General features: G+C 44.0%; 1 protein-coding gene across 4 annotated transcripts in view; it reads left to right on the forward strand.

The window, feature by feature from the left end:
• The window catches only part of fbxo41 (F-box protein 41), a 519,821-nt gene that overhangs the window by 287,625 nt on the left and 208,074 nt on the right, over nucleotides 1-24,122 (forward strand). The gene's annotated exons all lie outside the window — the stretch shown is intronic.

Raw genomic sequence — 24,122 nt, forward strand, 5'->3', positions numbered from 1 at the left:
AGAGTGGGAGTAAACGGGACCTTTTCAGAATGGCAGGCAGTGACTAGTGGGGTACCGCAAGGCTCAGTGCTAGGACCCCAGTTGTTTACAATAAATATTAATGAGTTAGACGAGGGAATTAAATGCAGCATCTCCAAGTTTGCAGATGACATGAAGCTGGGCGGCGGTGTTAGTTGTGAGGAGGATGCTAAGAGGATGCAGGGTGACTCGGATAGGTTAGGTGAGTGGGCAAATTCATTGCGGATGCAATTTAATGTGGATAAATGTGAGGTTATCCACTTTGGCTGCAAGAACAGGAAAACAGATTATTATCTGAACAGTGGCTGATTAGGAAAAGGGGAGGTGCAACGAGACCTGGGTGTCATTGTACAACCAGTCATTGAAGGTGGGCATGCAGGTACAGCAGGCGGTGAAAAAGGCAAATAGTATGTTGGCATTCATAGCAAAAGGATTTGAGTACAGGAGCAGGGAGGTTCTACTGCAGTTGTACAAGGCCTTGGTGAGACCGCACCTAGAATATTCTGTGCATTTTTGGTCCCCTAATCTGAAGAAAGACATTCTTGCCATAGAGGGAGTACAGAGAAGGTTCACCAGATTGATTCCTGGGATGGCAGGACTTTCATATGAAGAAAGACTGGATCGACTAGGCTTATACCCACTGGAATTTAGAAGATTGAGGGGGGATCTTATTGAAACATATAAAATTCTAAAGGGATTGGACAGGCTAGATGCAGGAAGATTGTTTCCGATGTTGGGGAAGTTCAGAACGAGGGGTCACAGTTTAAGGATAAAGGGGAAGCCTTTTAGGACCGAGATGAGGAAAAACTTCTTCACACAGAGAGTGGTGAATCTGTGGAATTCTCTGCCACAGGAAACAGTTGAGACCAGTTCATTGGCTATATTTAAGAAGAAGTTAGATATGGCCTTTGTGGCTAAAGGGATCAGGGGGTATGGAGAGAAAACAGTTACAGGGTTCTGAGTTGGATGATCAGCCATGATCATACTGAATGGCGGTGCAGACTCGAAGGGCCGAATGGCCTACTCCTGCACCTATTTTCTATGTTTCTATCCCTGATTTAATTATTCCCCTCCCCCTTTTTTCCTCTGCCCCTCTCACAATCACTCTTCACTTGTTCTCCATCTCCCTCTGGTGCTCCCCTCCCTCTTTCTTTCTCCCTAGGCCTCCCATCCCATGATCCTTTCCCTTCTCTAGCTCTGTATCCCTTTTGCCAATCACCCTTCCAGCTCTTAGCTTCACCCCACCCCTCCTGTCTTCTCCTATCATTTCGGATTTCCCCCTCCCCCTCCAACTTTCAAATCTACTATCTTTACTTCAGTTAGTCCTGATGAAGGGTCTATAGATGCTACCTGGCCTGCTGCATTTTGGGTTTGAGAAACGCTTGATGTGACTTCCCGAATCGATACATCTGTTGTGTCGATCACTATCCCGCTCAATATTCACATGAAAGTGATCCCACAGAACTGTAATCTTACTGTGGCCATCATCACCTGAAGGTTGCTCAATAATTGGGCCTAAAAACTGACTAATAATTATCTCCCCTGGATTACTAAACAATGTCACTTCTAAAATTTTATTACATAGGAGTTGTACCTTTGTACCCTCTGGAATACTTAATGTTTTATCCATGCACATCAAACCATCTACCCCAGCTAATACACATCTGAATATAAAATACACTGCAGATGCTGTGGTCAAATAAACATGTACAAAAGCTGGATGAACTCAGCAGGTCGGGCAGCATCCGTTGAAATGAGCAGTCAACGTTTTGGGCCGAGACACTTCATCAGGAGGTGGAAGGAGGGGGCAGGGGCCCTATAAAGAAGGTGGGGGAGGGGGAGGGTGGAATGTGCCAGGTGAAAAACCAATCAGAGGAAAGATCAAGGGGTGGGGGAGGGGATAGGCAGGAGAGGTGAAGAAGGAATCTAAGGGGAAAGCACTATGCGTAGCAGAAGAAGGCAGAATCATGAGGGAGGTGATAGGCAGCTAGAAGAGGAGACAGAGTGAAAGTGTGATGGGGGAAGGGAGAGGGAGAGAATTACCAGAAGTTGGAGAATTCAATGTTCATATGCCCGACCTGCTGAGTTCATCCAGCTTTTGTACGTGTTAATACAAATCTGAGGTGTCTATTTCTTCCACATGTGCCCATATTACCCATGTCCATTGAAAAAAATTGCTTTTGATCACCGAATGTTCTTCATATAACAAACTGGTTGTTGACATGTTCATCCACAGGAATGTTTCTGAAGCACAACCAATCATGGCTCCAGTCATGGTCAATTCCATCACTATAAAATACGTTATTCTCTTCATGTTGAATTAAATCTGTAAACACACAAGGGTAATATCTGCTCTTATTTCCAGTTCCAATCTTAAATTATTTTAAGTCCATATTTTCTATCTCTTTTTCCAACCCATGCAATCTAAGCTCCCAATTGTCTTTGGACTCAAGTCGTCGTTCTTTTCTCACCCAATTTTGTTTCAGGATAGGGGAGGCAGGAACCAATGTATTTCTTCTCTTTATTTTCCTTACAAAACTCCCCTGATTGTCAGACTGAGAAAATGGGAAAACTCCTCCTTGGTCAGATCTGTTGCCATCTTCTTGGAACAACTGGTCCAAACTTAAATCTTCCAAATCAGAACTATCATGTACATCGATTATCAAGTCTCCAAAATTGGGACCATCATGTACATCAATTGTTACATGCCAATGATGATTATTTTCCTGTTTCTCCACCACCAAATTCCACTGGTTGATGCTGCACCATCCACTTTTATCTGGAGAAATTAGTACCCTGTATACTGATGGACTTGCTTTGTCTATGATTTCATAGGGCCCTGCAACCCTTGGATTTAAAAATGAAGTGGGTTGGTGTATTCTAATCATCACTCTTTGTCCTGGGCTTAATTCTATCGGACTGACTTTTGGATCAAAGTAGGCTTTACTCTGTTGCTTCTTCTTTCCTATTTGATGAGCTGCCACATAATTGGCCTCCTTTACTGTTTCTACCAACTGCTGAACACACTTTTCTGACACAATCTCATCTATTTCAGGTTCTGACAAATCTAATCCTAACAACTCCTCCAATCTTCTCATATTTCTTCCAGTCATGAGTTTATAAGGGGTAAACCCATTGATGATGCCACTGTATTCCTTATCATCATAAATACATAAGGCAAAACTATATGATATGTTGTTCCATGTTGTTGCACCATTTTGGCCATCATATTTTTTAAAGTTCGGTTCATCCTTTCCATAATTCCACTATACTGTGGTCTATAGGGTAGATGAAATCTCTGTTTAATCTCTGTAAGTGTCATGACATCTTGCATTATCTGGGCTGTAAAATGTGTGCCTTGATCCAACTCTATACTCCGAGGTAATCCCCAGCGAGTAAAAACCCTTTCCAGTACGATTTTTGTAGTGACTTTGGCCATGTTAGTCTTAGTTGGGAAAGCTTCCACCCATTTGGTGAAAGTGTCTATCACTACAGGAATATATTTGTACCTTGCTGTGGTGGGTGGCAAGGATCCAACATATATCTGCAAATTAGTCCAAGGCCCTTCCACTGGTCTGGTATGTCGGAAGGCTCCTTTCTTTACGTTTCCATCAGGATTATATTATGCATAAATCAAGCAATTCTTGACATAATGTTCCACATCGTCCTTCATCCTAGGCCACCAACACACCGCCTTTATCTTTTCTAGGGTGCTTTCAGCTCCCTGGTGTCCTCATAGATCACGATACCAGTGGATCATCTGATTTCATCCTCCCTCTAGGACCACAAACTTTACTTCTTACAGGACTACTCCATCCTTAACATGTACACCCTTGTGCTCTTCATACATTTCTGACCCTACTCCTATTATTTTTTTTTAAATTCTTTATCTTTCTCCTGCACCTCGGTTAAATCCATAACCTTAACCTGTTGTTCCTTCTACCTGCCCATCTCCACAATCTGCAGCTGCCATTCCTGTCCATTAAAGCACTTTGCTTCACTAACTAATCAGCTTTCCTATTCCCCTCAGGGGACAATTTAGAGTGGGCTTTCACCTTTACAGCTCCATATTCTTCAAATATATAATGCAACAGAGCCGCAGATGGGAGGGGCTTTTTGTCAGCTTCTTGCTTCTCTCTTGCTCCCCATAGAGGCAAGTGTTTTGTAAGGCTGATACAAACGTGCATACTATCAGAGTGTATGACTGATCCAGGTGGAAAACATTCGGGGTGGTTAACCACATATGTTACAATTGACAATTCTGCTACCTGAGCACTCATGGTTTTGGGTAATTTTAAAACTATTGTGTGCAGTTTTGGTCACCTAATTACAAGAAGTATATTAATAAGGGTGAAAGAGGGCAGAGAAGGTTTACAAGGTTGTTTCCGGGACTTGAGAAACTGAGTTACAGAGAAAGGTTGAATAAGTTAGGACTTTATTCCCTGGAGCATAGGAGAATAAGGGGTGATTGATAGAGGTGTATAAAATTATGATGGATATAGATAGAGTGAATGCAAGCAGGCTTTTTCCACTGAGGCTAGGGGAGGAAAAAAAAAACAGAGGTTAAGGGTGAAGGGGGAAAAGTTTAAAGGGAACATTAAAGGGGGGGCTTCTTCATGCAGAGAGTGGTGGGAGTGTGGAATGAGCTGCCATATGAAGTGGTAAATGCGGGCTCACTTTTGACATTTAAGAAAAACTTGGACAGGTATATGGATGAGAGGGGTTTGGAGGGATATGACCCAGGTACAGGTCAGTGGGACTAGGCAGAAAAATGGTTTGGCACAGCCAAGAAGGGCCAAAAGGCCTGTTTCTGTGCTGTAATGTTCTATGTTCTATGCTATACCTTTCATGATCATCCTCTACATACATGCCACATCCAGTTTTCCTCTCACTGTCCTGTACTAATGAGGAACTATCTACCAAAAATTTTTAAATAGTAGGGTTTTCCTTTCTCTTTTGTGTCTTTGTTCTCAAGCATTACTTTATCTGATTTGCCTCTACCCCCTCCTTTTTGTTTTGATACATATGGTCCCTTGGGATCATTTGTTATCATAACCTGACACTCATGTTCACCGCCATGATACACCAGGTTGTCAGCTGACATAGTGGTGGTACTTACAGTTATATTTCTCCCTTGCAACAGAAATGTCCATCTAGCAAATCTGTTTTGGCTTACTGAGCCATCTTTAATCCTTCCATCTAACAGTAATGCATGTGTGTGTGTTCAGTCAGTATTGTAAGTGGATTAAGTCGCACTATGTAGGCGAAATGTTGTACACCCAGAAAACCACAAGAGTTTTTCAGATACTTTATACTCCTGTTCTACTGGTGAGAGCATGCATGAAGCATATGCTGCTGGTCTTAACTTCCCATGCATCTCTGTAAAAGCACTGCTGAGAGGGTGCTATCAGTTGTAGGCACCTCCAATGTGAATGGCTCATTCAGATTTGGGGTTTTTAAAGCAGGAACAATGGCCAATGCTTGTTTCAGGTCTGTGATGGCCTGCGTGTGTTCTGATTTCCATTCCCATGCTACATTCTTTTTCAGTAACCCCATTAAAGGAGCTGCCTTAGTGGGAAATCCATCAATGAGGTCTCTACAGTACCCTACCAGCCCCAGAAAGGACCGCAGACCTTCCACATGTCGGGGAATAGGCAGTTTCATAGCCGATTCTACTCTTAGTTTATCAACTTCTCTTTTTCCCAGTGTCAAGGTCATTCCCAAATAACTAATTTATTGTTTCATCACTTGTGCTTTTTTAGGATTTACCTTTTGTCCCAATGCATGTAATAGTTGCTGCAGTTCTGTCAATAGCTGATGACATTCCTGCTTAGTTTCCGTCTGCAGGAGTAGATCATCTACATATTGGACCAAGCATTCAGGCTTTGAGACCGTTTTAACCCTTCTCCTAAATGCTGGTGAAATATAGATGGGGAATTATGGAACCCCTGTGGTAAGGCAGTCCAAATATATTGCTGTACCTGAAAAGAAAATGCAAACTTGTATTGACACTCTCTTTCCAGTGGAATAGACCAAAATTCATTATTTATGTCTAAAACTGTGAACTATTGTGCTCTTTCATTCTGTTTGACCACTGTGTCTGGGTTAGTTGCTACAGTTGGGGCTGTTAACGGGGTTACTTTATTCAGCTCTTGACAGTCTATTGTCAACCTTCAACTACCATCTGCTTTCCTCACTGGCCATATGAGTGAGTTATTAGTGGAGGCTACAGGCTTCAGTACTCCTTGTTGTATTTCCTTACCTTACCCATATCTTCCTCAGCTTTTTTTGGAAACACATATTGTTTCTGTGGTTTGCACTGGCGGCTACTTGCTGGTGTTACAGTGGGGCTGAATTTATTCAGTGGTGGTGCTGAGGGATGTACTAGATGGTAATATGTATTCACAAGGCCAGATGTGTGGTGTTCAAAAGTCAGTTTCAAGCATTATGTGCCTACTATAAATGCCTCTGTTGATTCACAAGCAACAGCAAATGAAAGATCTAAGATAGAAGTGAACTGTGACAGTGTCAACAGCATCGGAGACAACCCGGGCTACACAGAGCATAAACAAACAAACCAACAGAGCATCCGACCCACAGCGCACAACATGAATCACACAACAATCCCACAATCAGTGTCAAATGCGTGCTTTTCAACTGAAAAACACAACACTAACCCACAATGTCCACTGCTATTTGCATTACATAGACAGACAATGCCAAAAGATACTCTGTTATTAAAGTCAAATAAGGCAAACAATAGATGCTAGGCTTTACCAGGAGTTGAACGAATCATACTCTGACCATGCAATACCTCAATTAATTCGGCTACTGAATTTAAAACAAAAATCAACAGAATCACCACTTGGAAGTCTAAGTAAAACCAGTAGGCTTAATAGCAGTAAATGTAATATTTGAGGATTTGCAAGAAACATAGGGACTATGGGGTATCCACCACAAAATAATAGTTATAATCAGCATCAGTCTAGGCCCAAATTTTTTAAAAATCAACTGCACTCACCATTGATGTTTTCAGAGAAGCACAATCCGTCTGTTGTTGTGATTGGTGGTGAAAGCATCAATGATTTTCTGGATGTCAAGTGCCTTGGTCCTCCGGCTGTTCATGGCCAACAGGGCCAAGTTGCTGTTCCGAGCATCGCCACTGCAATTCCTCAGGTAGTTTTTGAGGCGTCTGAGGCAAGAGAAACTCCATTTGCATGAGGCAGATGTCACAGGCAGAGTCAATGATATGCAGATTAGTTTGTATAAATCTATAAATGCATTGCGGCAGGGTCTCATTAAAGCTAGAAATTTCTCTGTGTAATTCACTGTCTGTCCTTGCTTTTGTTTTGTTTCCAGCAGACGCTGAACCTGATGTAGCTCTGGAGTCAGGTTCACTTCAATCACTCCATAGTATTGGGCCATTGGCCAAAGACAGTTCTTGTCTAGGAAATGCTTGTGTTTGGGACTCAGTGCTGAGACTGCAGTCAGAACACCCCCAGTCTCAACCGTCTTTTCATTTCGGTCAGAAGTCTGTCTATAACTGGATAGAAACAGTGCTTGCGAAGGTCATCAGAGGATGTGACAGGTGTGCATTCACTTTGGGCCTCAACAACAAAATCATGTAGGCGGCAGGGTGGCTGGGCCTCTCTCCTTTCATGTGGTCTGCTCTGTTTACCGGCCTTGATGCACAGGTCCCTAGCTCTTGCCTGAATTTCACTCCATGATTCCTCTCCTTGTTTTGCTGAGAGAGCATCGATAACAGACTGAGCCAAGTCCACAGTGGATGAAAGCTCCAAACTGGGAGATTGTAGCTAGTCTGACATGAACTTGGTGACTCGGAATAAATCCTCAGAGTGAGAAGTAAAGCAAACTGCTCGTCAGTCAGTCCATTTACATCTCTGGCCTCTGTTTTCCTCCATGCAGTTGGTTTTCCCATAATACCCTGTAGTGTAGCTAGAATGGCAGGGGGTGATTTCCTTATAGCCCACAAAGTTGTATACTGCCATGCCCAGCGTGTATTTGACTATTTCTTCAACTCCACGGGCTGTGCAGTTGATTCCAGTTCTCTCTGTTTCTTCTGAAAAGATAGTGGGCAACAGAGTTTGAAAATAAGTTGTAAAGCAGCTGCACAGTTTCAAAAAATTCACCCACTTGTTGTTCATTGCTCACAACATCCACTAAAACAAGGTTAAGTCTGTGAGCATGCCTGCGAGACCTTTTTCCTAAACCTCTCTTGTACCCTGTTATTGCACCCGGACATCACTGCTGCCCCATCATAAAACTGACCTATACACGCATACTTATCAATAACACACTGGGCGAGTGTCTATTCAATGTTCAATATCTGCCATAACACCCATAATTTCATTTTGGATATTGTGATCGTGTTTTTTGCATTTCCAGGATTGTCCTCTATTTTTTTAGCTACAGTCTTATCAGACTGCCCAGTTACACTGAGCAACTCAAAAAAGTTTCCCCTATTGCCAGGTCCATCATCCTCCCGGTGTTCGCGCTCGGCAACGCCTTGGCACGCAGTATAGCGTAGAGACTCAGCCACTGCTCTCATATACTCACGATTTTCTTGGATAATCTTTGCATGTCCTTTATCAAGCATATTTCCCAATCTTGAACCGTCGTTTTCTCAATCTGAATTCGGCCCATGCCTCCATAGCAAACATATGAGCTGCACTTACACGGTGGGCTTTGAAAGCTGTTGTAGCTTTCCGCCAGTTGCGGTAACCGGTGACAGTGAAGGTAGACTCAGAATGGAACCCACGTCCTCCACACAGGAAATACCCGCATGCGAAGCTGAACCTAGTATCTTTTGTGATCGAATATTCCAGCCAGGAGCACAGGTCAAACCAGCCACAAATACAACTCCTTTGCTGATTGACAAACTGTTGCGAAGGGTACTTTTTCAATGCTGGCTGATGGGGTCCTTCCTCAGGCTGCTGGCTAACATCACTAACAGTATTCCCACTAGCACTAAGAGCAACTCCGTCCACGTTCTCTTCTGAATCTGGCTCCATTTTTTGTTCCTCTACTTCACCCTCACACTCCTTTGATGAACTGCTGTTGTCCTCATCACCACTTCTTTCTGCAAGTCACTTTCAATTCAAACAGGCTCAGGCTGAGACATCACTGATTCCTCTGGATGAGGTCATTTTCTCACTAAAAATCGATCCCTATGTTATGCCGGCCAAAATAATGCATGTGCCAAGCCCACGCTAGCTTGTAAAAGCACAATGTGAGTGTGTGGCATCCATTAGTCTGGATCCTGCACAATGTATGTATACTATCAATCTCTCGCATGAGTGAAAGTGAGTGACATCACCACCTTAAGTGATCTTAGATCAGCTTACCTGATCTGAGTGAGGTCAGCAATGGCAAGACATTGACAACGAACAAATAAGCAGAAGTGTAGAGTGGATCTGACCTTAGACCAGCACAGACTTTATAACTTTATTGCTGAGTGGGTGCTATGGTAATTGGGGGCGCTGTTTCACTAGATCAACTGGAGAAACAAGCTGTATTCAAAACTATACAGAGAAAGCAGCTGCAATTTGTATGTCTACTTTCAGTTAATTTCTTAGTGGTGCTATTGTAATTTCTGCTGGTGCTATAGTACGAGCAAGCACCAGCTCAGTGCCACCACTGGTGGTTTGGGGTCAGGACCTTGGATGCACACGCTGCCGGCCATCTTTCTGCAGTCACGCTTGTACCATGCAAATGCCCAAGTTTTGTGCAATGATTTGCTGTACCATGTGATTGTTGCTCTTCTCCCATTTTATCTACATTTCACCTATTATGCATATTCTATCCTGATATTCACCTACTGGAATCTGTCTGTGACATATGTCATTCATACCAGTTAGCATGTGTCAAATCATACAGTTAACTGGGTCAAAACAAAGCCCCACTTTGGCCATGTAATCACTCCTCACTATTTGTTCCTGTTCCCGGGGTAATTCAACTAGCACTATAGAATGTTCTAATGCTACATCCCCTATTCTAACTTCTAAGGGTGCACTCGCATGTCCTACTTGTGAATGTCCTGTAAATCCACTTAAGATAATTTTACCTTGTATTTCCCAATTTGCATTAGTTACATTAGTAGTGTTGACAGTGGATTAGGATCCTCCAGTGTCTCATAAGAAGGTAACAGGGTGGCCTCTGACCCTACCATTCACTAGAGGTCTTGCAGTCTTGTCTCACCTTGGGTCACACACCCATGCTGGTGAGGCCTGACACCATCATTGAAGCTCAGGGTACAATCCTGTAGATGGCGATATCCCCACCACATTGTTTTGTGGGCTTGTTCTATCAGGCCCCTCCAAGGTCAAAATTCCTTGGTCTACTCTCCCACTTCTCAGGTTTGAACGTTCTCTCTTGACCACAGTTATAGCAGTTAAATACTCCACCTCCAAGTCTCCCTCTTCTCAACACTGTTTCATATCCTCTGGTTTTCCTGGTCACTTGATAGTGTAGTGAGGTGACATTTGGAGTGGGTCCCCTATCCTCATTTCTCCCAGCAGTTGCCTTACCTCCAGCAGGCAGCACTTTCCCATTCTCGGGTTTATTTGGCCTTTGTGTCTCCTTTTCCCATGCTCTACTCATTTTCCTCAGTGTCCATGCCTCATTATGTGTAGGGTCAGTGGGATCAAACATTTCTAATATCTTTTTAGATTCATTGGTAGAGTGAGACACCAATGTCCTTAACCATCTATTTGAGGTTCTAAATGGTCTCAATCTAAGACCATAAGACAGAGGAGCAGAAGTCGGCCATTCAACCCTTAGAGTCTGTTCCACCATTTCATCATGAGCTGGTCCAATCTCCCCTTTAGTCCCATTCCCCCACCTTCTCACCATAAGCTTTGATGCCCTAACTACTCAAATACCTATCAATTTCTGTCTTATATACACCCAATGACTTAGCTTTCACTGCTGCCCGTGGCAACAATTTCCATAGATTCACCACCGTCTGGCTAAAAAAAAATGTTCGCATCTCTGTTCTAAATGGGCGCCCTGCAATCCTCAAGTCATGTCTTCTCGTACTAGACTCCCCCACCATGGGAAGCAACTTTGCCATATCCACTCTGTCCATGCTTTTCAACATTCGAAATGCCTTGGAGTTTTCCTGAATCCTGTCCACCAAGGCCTTCTCATGGCCCCTTCTGGCTCATAATTTCATTCTTAATCTCCTTCCTACTGGCCTTATAATCTTCTAGATCTCTTTCATTACCTAGTTTTTTGAACCTTTCGTTAGTACTTCTTTTCTTCTTGACTAGATTTACAAAAGCCTTTGTACACCACAGTTCCTGTACCTTACCATCCTTTCCCTGTCTGATTGGAACGTACCTATGCAGAACATCACGCAAATATCCCCTGTACATTTGCCACATTTCTTCCATACACTTCCCTGAGAAAATCTGTTTGCAATTTATTCTTTCAAGTTCCTGCCCGTTAGCCTCATATTTCCCCTTACTCCAATTAAATGTTTCCCTAACTTGTCTGTTCCTACCCCATTCCAATGCTGTGGTAAAGGAGATAGCATTGTGATCACTTTCTCCAAAATGTTCTCCCACTGAGAGATTTGACAACTGACCAGGTTCATTTCCCAATACCACATCAAGAACAGCCTCTACTCTTGTAGGCTTATCAACGTGCTGTGTCAAGAAACCTTCCTGAACACACCTAACAAACTCCACTCTATCTAAACCCCTCGCTCTAGGGCAGGGGTGGGCAAACTTTTTGACTTGAGGGCCACAAAGGGTTCTAATATTTGACAGGGGGGCCGGACCAGGAGCAGATGGACGGAGTGTTTTGGTAATACACCTCATAAGAGAAAATAAAATATCATGGGATATGTAGAAAACATGTGCTTTAATTTCAATTGAAAATGAACAAATGCATTACAACAAAATATCTGTCTTTGAAGTCCCATGGTATTTAGCTATTTATTGAAATGACTTTTAAAACACTGAAAATTAAATGAATAAAATACAGCTTTTTTAATAGTAACAGTTATTATTTTAAAGCACTGAAAATTCTGTTATCGTTCAAGATATTATCATCATCACTCTCCTCCTGACTGTCTTTATTTCAAAAATGGTAGGAGATGCAGGTCTACTTGTCCTGCTCCTTCTTATTCAATTGTCCCCTGTGCCAAAACGCAACAATGACCCGCACAATGACAGAACAGTGAGAGCGCGCCAGTATGCGGAGCGCGTTATTTGATCTGGAGCGCATTTTTTATTTTGAGAACGTACGTGCAGCTGCGCACTACTCATGTCCATCACTTAACAGAAATGACATGTAACATGTAAGGCTTATTGAAAAAAATATTTTCAAATGCATTTTTTACATAACACAACGAAGAAACTTATTTTTAATTTCAGTGGGAACAGTGTTGTTGGTCTCCCTTTTTAGCCAGCGCATCAAAGTCTGGATTTAGTTTTGTTGTGGCGATTCTCAGGATGGATCTGAGGTGTTGGTCAGTTAACTTGGATCTGTGGCTGGCTTTGTTGATGTTCATGACGCTGAACGCCTGTTCACACAAATAGGTCGAGCCGAACAACGCCAGCATCTTCTGTGCCGTCCTCTGGAGGTTTGGAAACATCTCTTTACCAAGTGAAGCATAAAAGTCATTCAGTTTAAGAGAGTTGAACTTCTCTTTTAAGACGGGGTCAGACTGAAGGTCGATCAGTTCCAGCTGTAGCTCCTCTGGTGCTGTTTCAGGATCTTGTGACAGGGGACAGCCCACCAACTGAAGTGACTTGTCAATTTTTTCAAAATCAGAAAAGCGACGGCAGAATTCTCTGTGCAGCGCATCCAGTGACTCGCTGTATTTTTTCACATTTGCGCCGGCCTCTTCCAGCGTGGCTAGTGTGGGAAAATGAGTGAATAACTTATTCGAAATTTGCCTGGAGAAAAAAGCCAGCTTGGATTTAAAGGCTTTCACATTTGTGTACATGTCATGCACAAACTGATCCTTCCCCTGTAGCTTCACGTTCAGTTCATTCATGTGTGAAAATATATCCACAGCAAACACAAAGTCACAAAGCCAGCTCTTGTTGCTCAGCTCAGGAAATTCGCCGGCCTTCCTCAGTAACTCCAAAAATGCACCGATCTCCTCTTTGAGCTCCCATACTCATTGAAACACTTTGCCCAAACTTAACCAGCGGACACGGGAGTGATAAAGTAGGTCCTGGTGATCCGCATCAGTTTCCTCCAGGAACGTGATGAACTGACGGTGCTGAAGTCCCCTTGCACGTATAAAGTTGACAAGTTTTACGACAGGATTCACAACATGATTCAGCTGTAATACCGATTTACATAGAGATTCCTGGTGGATGATGCAGTGAAGGAAAATAACATCCTGGTCAGGATTTTCATCTTTCACTTTATTCTGTATTCTCCTCAGCAAGCCGACATTTTTCCCCGTCAAATAAGGAGATCCATCTGTGGTGACGTTGATAAGTTTACTCCAAGGGAGCTTCATATTTTCGATGACAGCAGACACCCGGTCATACAAGTCCTCTCCCCGTGTTTTTCCTTTCAGAGACTCCATTGTCAAAAACTCCTCCGTTATTTCAAAAGTATTGTTAATTCCTCGGATAAAAATGAGGAGCTGAGCAGTGTCTTTTACATCGTTGCTTTCATCCAGTGCTAATGAATATAAGGTGAACGACTCTGCCTTTTTATTTAAGTCGCTGGTTATATCTTCATCTATCAGTTCCACACGGCGAGTCACTGTCCTGCATGATAAACTGATTTTTTCAAATTTGTCTTTGCTCTCCGGACACAATACACCTGCTGTCTCCACCATACATTCTTTTAAAAACTCGCCTTCAGACAGAGGCTTGCTGGCCTTTGCTAATTTGAATGACAGCATAAAACTCGCTTTGGTACTTGAGTCATGAATGGCAGTTTGACGGTGAAAAAAATTTTGTTGAGCCTGTAAATTAGCTGCCAACCTCTGAGCATTAGCTTCCCGTTCTTTCGTTGACTGGTCGCTAGCATAGTTGGCATGTTTTGTGGCAAAGTGACAGCTGATATTATATTCTTTAAAAACCACCACAGTCTCTTGGCATATCAGGCATACAGCAGTTGATCGGTGTTCGGTAAAAAGATATTTAGTTGTCCACTGCTTATTAAACACCCGACATTCTCTATCCACTTTTCTTTTCTTAGCTCCACTCATCTTTACAGAAGGGGTGAGAGGTTGTAGCAGTGTGCTACACGCAGCGCTAAAATTACGACACGGAGTCGGTAACTGCAGTCGAAGGAAAAAACTTTATTCGAAATCCCCAGCCTCACTTTTAAGCCTCCCTCAACCTGCCCCCCGTGGCGCAGAGGCTCCAAAGCTCTGTGCTCGCAAATCCCCGCAGGCTATCTCCCTTAGCCGGAACGCTGGCTAACTGTGAGCCGGTTCGGATGTGCCAGGAAATGGGTCGCCACAAGGTCACAAAGTAAAGCGCAAATGTGGAGTAATATGCTGCACCTCAACAAAGGTCAATGTATATAGAGTGCGTCATCTATTGGGAAAATGCCAGAATTGCAGGGAAAAAACGTTAACAAGGTTTATTAATATAATTTCATCAAGTTCTGCGGGCCGGATTAAAAAGCTTAACGGGCCGCATATGGCCCGCGGGCCGTAGTTTGCCCATGCCTGCTCTAGGGTGATGCCAATCAATATTTTGTAAATCAAAATCTCCCACCACGACAACCCTGTTATTACTACACCTTTCCAATATCTGTCTCTCTATCTGCTCCTCAATGCCCCTGTTACAATTGGGTGGTCTATAAACATAAGAACATTAAAAAATAGGAGCAGGAGTAGGCCACCCAGCCCATCAAGCCTGCCCCAAACATTCAATAAGATCATGGCTGATCTGTCTGTAAACTCAGCTCCATCTAACTGGCTTTTCCTGTGTTATGAAACCCCGTAACTGGGTCACTTACCAGCAAAGATAGAGAGGTCTGGTGAAGTCTGATGGTAATATTTATTGAAAAGGGGGCACAAAAGTAAGATTAATGTAAACATACAGATAATATACGTCGTCAATACTCAATCTAAAAGCTCAGGTATAATAATAACCAATAAGAAATAGTTCTATCGTTGTCTAGGGGATAATGTATTGTCCGATGGAAATAAAACAGTCACTGTTAGTTCGTTCAAGCTGCAGCGTTTTGGGTTTAAGAGAGAGATGGTTTAAACTTGCCCAGGTCTTTTATGATGCCAATCCTTTGAGTCGGGGGAGTTGGTTTCCCCGTTGTTAGCTAAAAGCCGTTTTCCGTGGTACCAGCCACCAGTCCCAGGCAGCGGAACTGAACGCACGTGGCCTCCTTCAAATGGCTTCCCGCTATGACGGGAGTGCTAGCGTTTTTTCTGGTGCATCTGAGGGGCTGTTCCCACAGACCCTCTTTTATCCTGACTCGCAGGATCGTAGATGTCAATCAGGTTGGGGGTGATGCAATCTCTCCCTCAACCAGCCCACTTTGCCTGAGGGCGTCCACGTAGCACAGTATCTTCAATCCACAAATTCGCCTTCCGGAGACAATGGCCATGTCCCGTAGCTTTATATCACCAAGGGAACGAGACATTCCGCAGGTCTCTCTCTCATTTCCTGGGTACCCTGACCCAACCCAACAGTGATCTTGCGATTCTCACAAAGGAGGGGGCTGCAGGCATAACACCCCCTTTCTTCAACGCGTTTTTACCAGCGGTTAAAACGAAGTAGTACAGAGTCTTACAGGATTGTGGAATCTACCACAATACAAAAGCTTTTCCTTTTCACTACAGAGTAATACAGTTATACATTCAATTCAGCATCTAAACAGTTAACGATTACTGTGTCACTTCCTTTAATATCTTAACATCTTATACCTTACTAAAGTCTTGTAGCATCAGACTTCACTGTAATAACCACCTATTTTTATTTCCTCCCTTCAGCAACAAAACTAAGGAGTTGTGATCTTAGTTTATGTGCATCTACAAAAGTTTATGTAAATACTAATCTTTCGGTCATTTTCAAACCTAACAGGCAGGCTTCCATGGATTTGTCTTTATTATTCACATGCTTTGTCGAAATCCCGTACAACCGGCTTTGCTATCTAAAAATGGTGGCCCCCTTAACCGTCGCCTCTTTTCCAGTTAGTTCCCACATTGGGAGCTTGGGTATTTTGGCGAAATAAACTCTCGCCCGCTTTTTCCATAGGAATTATTTTATCAACACCGTGTCCCAAACTTAGACCATCTTTTGAATTTCCACCCAACTCTTTAATTTTACACAGGTGGCTAGCCCTCTCGTCAGGACCCTTCAGACTATGTGTTTTCAGTTCGAACTCTTTGCTCAAGCAGCATTTCAAATTCTGCCTTTTCACACCACATTCTGGAATAACAATAGCACGGGGGGGGGGGTGGGGGGCATCATCTCCCGGCTTAATCTGTAAGCGATCTGCAGGGTTTAAAATTTCTTCATTCAATTTGGGAACTACATATTTCCCGTTTCCTTCAATAATAATATTTACCTCCCCATTTTTGAGCTCCGCATTAACTTTTAACACACCTTCGAGCACAAGCACCTGGGAACTCTCACTTCCCACTATTACCAAGGTTAACCCTTTCTATCTAACCCACAAGGACGGCCGCCTCATTCCACGGAATCAAATACCTCAGACTTTTTCTGAGCTCCGTTACTAGGTTCAGTACCACGTGCATCCCCATCTTGGACACACTCAAACAGGACATTGGCCTCATCCAGGCTTTCAATACCCGTACCCTTTGCAAATTCTAAGTTCCCCTGATCCTCCCAGGTACTCTCTGGGCAACTCCCTTCCGGAGTAAACTCAACCCCGCGGGCTGAAACAACCTCATCTGCCAACCCAGCAGACTTCTTCAAGGCAAGGGCACCCTTTTCATCTAGGATTGCCCTCATTTCAATATCGGGAACACCTTTAGAATTTTCAACTTCTTCAAACAGTTCTGCCAAACCAGACAGATCATCCATGTCCAACTCTGGACCTCTTAACCGCTCTATCGGTTCCTCATCTTTATTTTCTGCCTCTAGAACCTTTCTCCTTGCTAAGGGCAGATCTACCTCCTCTCCTTTACCCTCTTTCACTTTACTACTCTTCGTTTTACCACCCTCTAAACCCTCGTGGTACAGGGTCGGTAAAAACGTCTCGGCCAAATCGAAACTGGCCGGATTTAAACTGCTCTCGTTCTCAACTGCCTCTCTCGACATGCTGCGAGTGATCGCGCATGCGGGATAGATCTTGGAATGTAGGGGCGGGGCCGCAGCACTCACCGGCCGGCTTGTCAGCATCATTGCTGCCCAAACCTTACCACCTGCTAAATCGTTACCGAGAAGGATGTCCACGTCAGTTCTCGGGAAGCATGATCGCACCCCTATTTCCACTGGTCCAGACACCAGCTCACAATCCATAATGACGTTATGTAAGAGCACCATTTCTGTCCCTTTACTTATTCCTTTCACAGCTACCATTCTCGTCTTGCGACCAAACTCTAGTACCTTACCGCTGATCAACGACAGCTCAGCCCCCGTGTCTCTCCAGATCCGTACGGGAACTGGTGTGTCTCCCTCCCTCACAGACACGGTTCCGTGTGACAGAAAAGTCTCAGACCCTTCTCGTACTCTGTCTACCCGGGGCTTTCTTGTCGATTTACTGATCACCACAGCACATCCGACAGGGACTGCTGCTTTCCCTTTTCCTGTCTCTTTCCTCGGAGCAAAGCACCGAGAGGCAACATGCCCCCCCTTTCCACAATTAAAACAGGTCAAGCCCGGAAATCTCTGGCCGTCTGGCCTTTCCCCCTCAACCTTACCACTAGCTCCCGGCGGGACTGCCTCAGCTGGCGGACTTTCTCGATCGTTCCCACGGTCTCTCTGGGAACTTTTACTCGAGGAAAACTTTGTCTTGTGGGGTAGGGCATATTCTTCTGCGAACCTAGCAAACTCTGAGATGGACTTATTCGGCTTCTCATTCAAATACATCCGGATATCCTCCGAAACACAACCTTTAAATTCCTCAATCAGAATTAACTCCCTGAGATGCCAATAATCCTCCTCCACTATCTCTGCTGTGCACTAACGGTCCATGAGCACACCCTTCTCATAGGCAAACTTGATATACGTCTGATTCCATCCTTTCTTTAAATTTCTAAACTTTCGTCTATATGCCTCAGGTACTAGCTCATAACTCCAGAGAATGGCCGCTTTTACTTTGTCATAACTCTCCTCCTCTTCCTCCTCCATGGCCAATGCCGTATATGCCCGCTGTGCCTTCCCCTTTAACACACTTTGTAACAGTGCCACCCACTGACCTCTGGGCCACTTCTGATTCACTGCCACCTTTTCAAAAAGCAAGAAATAACTATCAACATCCGTCTCCTCGAACGGAGGTACTAACCTCAACTCTCGACTAACATTGAACCGCTCCTCTCGGTCTGACCCCGGAACTCGTGGCTCTTGCCGGAACTTCTCCATCTCCAAGTCATGTTTCCTCTGTTTCTCTTTCTCAGCTGCTTCCAGCTGTTTTAATCGCATTTCATGCTCTCGTTTCACCTCTAACTCCTTTAGCTGGAGCACGTACTCCCTCTCTTTCTCTCTCTCGGTTCTTTCCCTCTCTTTCTCTTTCTCTCTCTCGGCTGCCTCCAGCCGCTTTAACTGAATTGCATGTTCCAACTTTAATTTCTCCAACTCTAACTGAGCCGTCCCACTAGCTGGTACCTGTTCAGGGATATTTTCCAATACCTCAGCTGTAAACACATTCTTCCCAATATAATACTGAGTTATTGCCCTTCGCACCTCCTGCTTTTTCATTGGCAACCTCACCTCTGCGAGGTTTAACCCCTTCGCCAAACTTATCAAGTCTGATTTGGTGGCTGCCTCTAGCGCCTCCAGAGTCGGGTTTTCTATAAATTCACCCACGTCCATCTTTGCTGGTTTCCCGTCTGGCTACCCACGTAACCAGATCCAAGTTTTGGACTCACAAGCCCGATTCACTGGCCTCCCAATTTGGTGTCAGATCCCGAGACGAGAACTCCACTTGTTATGAAACCCCGTAACTGGGTCACTTACCAGCAAAGAGAGAGGTCCGTTGAAGTCTGATGGTACTATTTTTAAAAGTATTTATTGAAAAAGGGGCACAAAAGTAAGATTAATGTAAACATACAGATAATATACGTCGTCAATACTCAATCTAAAAGTGCGGTATAATAATAACCAATAAGAAATAGTTCTATCGTTGTCTAGGGGATAATGTATTGTCCGATGGAAATATAACAGTCACTGTTAGTTCGTTCAAGCTGCGGCGTTTTGGGTTTAAGAGAGAGACAGTTTAAACTTGTCCAGGTCTTTTATGATGCCAATCCTTTGAGTCGGGGGAGTTGGTTTCCCCGTTGTTAGCTAAAAGCCATTTTCCGTGGTACCAGCCACCAGTCCCAGGCAACGGAACTGAACGCACGTGGCCTCCTTCAAATGGCTTCCCGCTATGACGGGAGTGCTAGCGTTTTTTCTGGTGCATCTGAGGGGCTGTTCCCACAAACCCTCTTTTATCCTGACTTGCAGGGTCGTAGATGTCAATCAGGTTGGGGGTGATGCAGTCTCTCCCTCAACCAGCCCACTTTGCCTGAGGGGGTCCACTTAGCACAGTATCTTCAATCCACAAATTCGCCTTCCGGAGACAATGGCCATGTCCCGTAGCTTTATATCACCAAGGGAACGAGACATTCCGCACGTCTCTCTCTCATTTCCTGGGTACCCTGACCCAACCCAACAGTGATCTTGCGATTCTCACAAAGGAGGGGGCTGCAGGCATAACAGCTAATAACCCTGAATTCCCCTATAATGTAAAAATCTATCTAACTGTATCTTAAAATACTGTTTCTTAAATAAAAAACACCCAGCAGAGTTATTGACCCCTTTCTCTTCATAACTTCCACCCACAGTGACTCCACAGACATTTCCTCTGTGACTTCCTTCTTTTCTGCAGCCGTGACACTATCTCTGATCAACAGTGCCAAGCCCCTAGCTCATTTGCCACCCTCCCTGTCCTTTGTGAAACATCTAAAGCATGGCACTCGAAGTAACCATTCCTGCCCCTGAGCCATCCAAGTCTCTAATGGCCAGAACATCAGAGCTACAAGTACTGATCCACACTCTAAGCTCATCGTTTTGTTCACAATACTTCTTGCATTAAAATAGACAGATCTCAAACTATTGGCCTGAGCGCATTCCTTTTCTATCTCTTGCCTATTCTCCCTCTTGCACTGTCTCCAAACTTTCTCTATTTGTGAGCCAATCGCCACTTCCTCCGTCTCTTCAGTTCAGTTCCCACCTCCCTGCAATCCTAGTTCAAACTCTCCCCAGTAGCCTTAGCAAACCTCCCCACCAAGATATTGGTTTCCCTGGGATTCAAGTGCAACCCGTCCTTTTTGTACAGGTCACGCATGCCCCAAAAGAGGTCCCAATGATCCAGAAATCTGCTCCAATCCCTCAGCCATACATTTATGCTCCACTTCATTCTATTCCTATACTTACTGTTGCATGGCACGGGCAGTAATCCCAAGATTACTACCTTTGCAGCCCTGCTTCTCAACTTCCAACTTAACTCCCTGTAGTCTGTTTTCGGGACTTCTTCCCTTTTCCTGCCTGTGTCATTGGTACCAATATGTACCACGACCTCTGGCTGTTTTTCCTCCCACTGCAGGATATCGTGGACATGATCTGAAACATCCCAGACCCTGGCACCTGGGAGGCAAACTACCATCCAAGTTTCTTTCCTGCATCCACAGAGTCGCCTATCTGACCCCCTAATTATAGAGTCCCCTATCACTGCTGCCTTTCTCTTCCTTTCCCTGCTATTCTTCTGAGCCACAGGGCCAGACTCTGTGTCTGAGGAATGGCCACTGTTGCTTCCCCCAGGTAGACTGTCACCCCCAACAGTACTCAAACAGGAGTACTTATTGTTAAGAGGGACAGCCACAGGGTACTCTCTAGCATCTGACTCTTGTCCTTCCCTCTCCTGACTGTTACCCACTTGTCTGACTCCTGAGGCCCTGGTGTGACTACCTGCCTATAGCTCCTTTTTATCAGCTCTTCACTCTCCCTGACCAGACGGAAGTCATTGAGATGCTTCTCCAGTTCCCTAACACGGTCCCTAAGGGGCTGCAGCTTGATGCACCCAGCACAGATGTGACTGTCTGAGAGGCTGGGAGTCTCCAGGACTTCCCACACCTGACACCGATCACAGAACACTGGCCACACACACACATACTTCCTGTCTGTATTCTACAGCGATAACCTACCTCGCCTTGACCTGTTATTGCCGAAGCCCCGTTGAGCCAAAGCCTTCCTACTCTTTCTCTCTACTCCATCGCCTGCTGCTCTGTCATCTGCTCTATAAAGCTGTCTCCTTTTAAACACTTCTTGCTGTTTTACCTGGCTGACGAACACACGCTTGTGCAGTCATGCCTCAATCAAACTGCTGAAGAAACAACCACCTCCTTTTAAACCCTTCTCACTTTTAAACTTTTCTCACTGTTCTAACTGGCTTGTGCAATCTTGCCCCAATTTCTTCAAAGAATTCCAACAGATTTGTCAGGCTAGATTTTCTCTTGAGAAAACCATGCTATCTATGGCCCATTTTATCATGTGCCTCCTAGTACCCTAAGATCTCATCCTTAATAATTGATTCGAACATCTTCCCAATCACTGAGGTTAGTCTAATTGGCCTATAGTTTGATTCCTGTTTCCTTTCTCGCTTCTTAAAGCGTGGAGTGACATTTGCAAATTTCTAGTTTTTGGGAACCATTCCACAATCTAGTGATTCTTGAAAGATCTTTACTAATGCATCTACGATCTCTTCAACCACCTCTTCCACAGCCCTGGGTTATGCACCATGTGTTCCAGGTGAATTATCTCCCTTCAGACCTTTCCGTTTCCCAAGAACATTCTCTCTTGTCTGGTAACTTGTCACACTTCATGCCCCGTCACCTGGCACTTCCACCGTGCTGCTAGTATGTTCCACAGTGAAGACTAACACAAAATACTTATATTCAGTTCTTTCTCAATTTTGTTGCCCTCTGTTACTACCTCTACAACATCATTTTCCAAGAGTCCAATATCCACTCTCACCCCTCTTTTACACTTTATGTATCTAAAGAAACTTCTGATATCCTCTTTAATATTATTGGTTAGCTTACTTTCATATTCTATCTTTCTTAAAGACATTTTTAGTTGCTTTCTGTTGGTTTTTAAAAGAGGAGGAATAAATCAGCCATGGTAGAATGGCGGTGCAGACTTGAAAGGCCAAATGGCCTAATTTGTCTTATGTCTGATGGTCTTATTTCTTCAAATTTACTAATGAACCCACCAACATTTTCATCCCAATTATTTATAAAAATCACAGCATTGATCCTTGCAGAACATCACTAATCACATATCCATTCCAAACAACACCCTCCACCACTACTCTCTGTCTTCTAAGGCCTTGAATCCAGTCGCCATGGATCCCTGATGCCTCATCTTCTTGATCGGTGACCTTGCCTTAGGGTTTTAATTTATTATTAGTCAGGACAAAATTACGACAAAAAAAAACATAAGATATTCTTTAAAACAGACCGAAAGGGTGGAGGCTGAAACTACAGCTTATTATGCCTACCCCTCTTACTTATACAACAACATATTTGGTGTCAATCAGCACAACAAAAACAAAAAAAATTCATAATCTTTTAACACAAAATCCAATTCCAAATATCACTTATTTTACATTACTCCCATTCATTTTAATTCATGTATTTTATATTTGTTCAATAAATAAGTTTTAAATAATTTTTTTAACTTGTTGCTCCATGTACCTAACTGAAACCCTCTTAACAGACCTTATCGTATCCGCCTCCACCACCATTGACAGCAGCCCATTCCACACACTCACCACCCTCTGAGTAAAAATTTATCCATAACATCTCCCCTGTACCTACACCCCCAACACCTTAAACCTGTGTCCTCTTGTGGCAACCATTTCAGCCCTGGGAAAAAGCCTCTGACTTCCACATGATCAGTGCCTCTCATCATCTTGTACACCTCTATCAGGTCACCTCTCATCCTCCTTTACTCCAAAGAGAAAAAGCTGAGTTCACTCAACCTATTCTCATAAGGCATGCTCCCCAATCCAGGCAACATCCTTGTAAATCTCCTCTGCACCCTTTCTATGGCTTCCACATCCTTCCTGCAGTGAGGCGACCAGAACTGAGCACAATACTCCAAGTGGGGTCTGACCAGGGTCCTATATAGCTGCAATGTTACCTCTTGGCGCCTAAATTTAATTCCACGATTGATGAAGGCCAACGCACTGTGTGCCTTAACCACAGAGTCAACCTGCACAGCTGCTTTGAGTGTCTTATGGACAGGATGTGGAAGCATTCAAAAGGGTACAGAGGAGATTTACCAGGATGCTGCCTGGTTTAGAGAGTATGGATTATGATCAGAGATTAAGGGAGCTAGGGCTTTACTCTTTGGAGAGAAGGAGGATGAGAGGAGACATGATAGAGGTGTGCAAGATATTAAGAGGAATAGGCAGAGTGGACAGCCAGCGCCTCTTTCCCAGGGCACCACTGCTCAGTACAAGAGGAAATGGCTTTAAGGTTAGGGGAGGGAAGTTCAAGGGGGAAATTAAAGGAAGGATTTTCACTCAGAGAGTGGTTGGTGCGTGGAATGCACTGCCTGAGTCAGTGGTGAAGGCAGATACACTAGTGAAGTTTAAGAGACTACTAGACAGGTATATGGAGGAATTTAAGGTGGGGGGTTATATGGGAGGCAGGGTTTGAGGGTCGGCACAACATTGTGGGCCGAAGGGCCTGTAATGTGCTGTACTATTCTATGTTCTATGAGTTGGACCCCAAGATCCCTCTGATCCTCCACACTGCCAAGAGTCTTACCATTAATACTATATTCTGCCATCATATTTGACCTACCAAAATGAACTACTTCACTCTTATCTGGATTGAAGCTGCAGATTTAGATGTTTGGGTTCACAATTTGCAAGCATAATTCTTATCTAGAAAGGGAAATAAA

Source organism: Hypanus sabinus, chromosome 3, assembly GCF_030144855.1.
Source record: "Hypanus sabinus isolate sHypSab1 chromosome 3, sHypSab1.hap1, whole genome shotgun sequence".
NCBI classification, from domain to species: domain Eukaryota; kingdom Metazoa; phylum Chordata; class Chondrichthyes; order Myliobatiformes; family Dasyatidae; genus Hypanus; species Hypanus sabinus.